The following is a 2799-nucleotide window of genomic DNA, read 5'->3' as shown; positions in this document are numbered from 1 at the left end:
TCACCTTCTTCGTGACGAAGCTTTGCCTCCAACTTAAGGGACTTGGCCTTGAAGAACTGGTACAAGGTATGATGACAGTGTTCGCTCCTCATCATCTAAAGCAATAATTATAAAAGTTAGGCACGAGCATATTCACAACACTAGATTATTCGACTCAGAGGGACTTTTCGACGCTTTACCTCAAGAATCCGCTGCTGAGGGAAACCATATTGATACCCATCCGTAATTGCCATCATATAAGCAACAGAAGACGGGGGATCGACTAAAAGGCTAGCGGAAGTATCTCCCAAATCCTTCTTCCAGATCTCTGCAACCTCATCATAGGACGTTAATTGCATCTTCTGACGAGTAAAAGTATCATAACCCTTCTCACCAGGGATCACCAGGGCGGGGTTAGGCACGAACATCAATTTCTTCTTCATCATCCACTCAAGGGTAGCATCATCACCATCGTGCATCGTGGCCCTATCAAAACCCTCTGAAGATGCCTCAGCGGAACCCTCACCAGCAACAACACTCTTTCTAGCATCAAAACTTCTCTTAGCCTGGGTTTCCTTGTTAATATGGGCATCGACATCTTCGCCAACAAAACCTTCTTCCACCTCAGTTAATTTTTATCCACCGGACTCGCCAAGAACGTCCCACTCATCGTTCGGAGAAACCAAGGAGAAGTCCGAAGCCATCCCCATAGCAGCGCCAAGGTCATCTTGCCCACCAGAAGAATAGATCTTGCCAAAAGAGAATTCTTGACCTAACACAATAGGGATAGTTGATGGAAGATCAATACCTTTGTTCCTTTGATTTGGATGGGGGGGAATATATGTTCGGCGACGGGAATATCTCCATGACCTTCAGGGGCAATCTCTTCCTCGGTAGTCTCACCGCCGATATTTCCTTGACCGCAAGAAGCAATCTCTTTCTCACCATCTTCGTGATTGTGAGGAAAAGTATTTGTACGCTCCTCATCATCATCGGTAGATTCTTCTTCCTCCTCGACAAGCTCATCGTTCACTGGGCTGGTAACCTCATCAGGAACTTCAGTCTCCTCAACAGCAGCGGTGGAAGATTGAACCGGACCTATCTTTTTCTTCTTCGTTATCTAAAAACATAGCATGGTATTATCACAAATGAATTATAAAGGAAGGAAATTGTTCCCATACTTTAATCAAATCAAACTAAGAAGAAAAGGGGCAAATATACACATCACAGTCTCATAAAGAGACATACCTTGACATTACCAACATCCTTCGGAGGGAGGGTAGCATCATAACTTTCCTCTTCGTCTACATCAACAACGTCGAAGGCGTACTCAAATTTCATACCATCAAAATTTAACTGCCAAGGGAAGAAGTTACCATAACGAGCTGGAGCACTACCACGAGGTTGACTACCAGCAACAGGGCGCCACCCATGCTGGCCAGGTACCCAACCATAAGCCCAAGGACCGACGACCTCAATAACGGTGGCATGCACTCATAGTCATGATCACGCTTAAGCCGCTCACGAGCAGGTAAAAGTTTCCGATGAGAAGTTTCTTCAGTACCGGGGACGTATCGGAGCTTAGAGTCACTCACCTCACTCAGGAGACGAACCTCACCCTGGGAAGCAGGGATAGTACGAAGACCAACACTCCATGGCTTACGATTTCTACTATTAACGCAGTCACCAAAGGAAGCATTAAAATTTTCAGGAGTATACCAACTTCTCTCAGCCGGGTTGGGAACGTAGCAGGTTATCGTTGTCTCCCCTTTACTCCGGAGGTAGCACTCCTTAAGTGACCGAAGATAATTCCCAGTCAACTGCACCACCGAGCGACAGTGAGTATGTGGAGTAGAGCCCTCACGATGAGCCAAGACGTCATAATAAAAGGAATCCCCGGACTTATATAAGGGCAACATAAGTCCAGCCTCGAAAGCCCCCACAGTTGTCAGCAGATGAAAGTCATCGTACTTATAATTCTTAATCAAGTCGTAAGTAAGATCATCATCGGGAGCATAAAACTTAACATCGAAGGCTTCAAGCTCGTGTTTTATCTTGAACGCTTCGAGGTCTATGTGTTTAAAAGTAACCTTTTTCTTTCCAACTGTGATGCTTCGTATAACCGGGGCAGCATCAAACTCATCGGCTTTACCAGAAGACGGTCTCTTCGGGGGGCTCATATCCGAAGCTTTCCTCTTAGTTGGCATATTTCTCGATGGGTCATCCTTCGGTGCAGCACCTTTGGTAGATTTCCCCTTCACCAATGCGATAGATGGTGGGAACAAAGACTTATGAGAAGACTTCATAACAGGGGCAACAGAACGAAGAGGTTGTATATTTAGTAGCTCAGCACGCTGAGGAGTAGGAGATGGCGCATTCGTCGGTTCAGCACGTTGAGAAGCTTGGGGACGATTAACAGCATATCGAGAACCTTGAAGACCCCTCGGTGTATCCCCTCTTTGGGTAGATGAAGCCCGGGGACCAGACGCTGACGAAGCCTTCTGAGAACGAGGATATGGCTGGGAAAACTTAGGTGGACCACCCTTCGGCGGAGATATGTCGGGACTCTTGGATGGAGGAGACCTGTAAGGACTTGATGGGGGAGTCTGATAGGGAATCTGATGACGATCATCCATATCTACGGAAAAGATGCAGATCAATTAAAGAAAGTAGTGGAGATCATAAAACGAAATTTTGTAAACTGGAGTAGTTCACCAGCATTTCATCAGAAACTCAGAGACGAGTAATTCAATAAAATTCAGAACTTGAAAACCACAAAAATAAGGAACCCTAATTCGGTCGTGATCATCAGAGACATGT

This window comes from Papaver somniferum, chromosome 7 (genome assembly GCF_003573695.1).
Source record: "Papaver somniferum cultivar HN1 chromosome 7, ASM357369v1, whole genome shotgun sequence".
In the NCBI taxonomy this organism is placed as follows: domain Eukaryota; kingdom Viridiplantae; phylum Streptophyta; class Magnoliopsida; order Ranunculales; family Papaveraceae; genus Papaver; species Papaver somniferum.
This window is presented reverse-complemented; position numbering follows the sequence as displayed.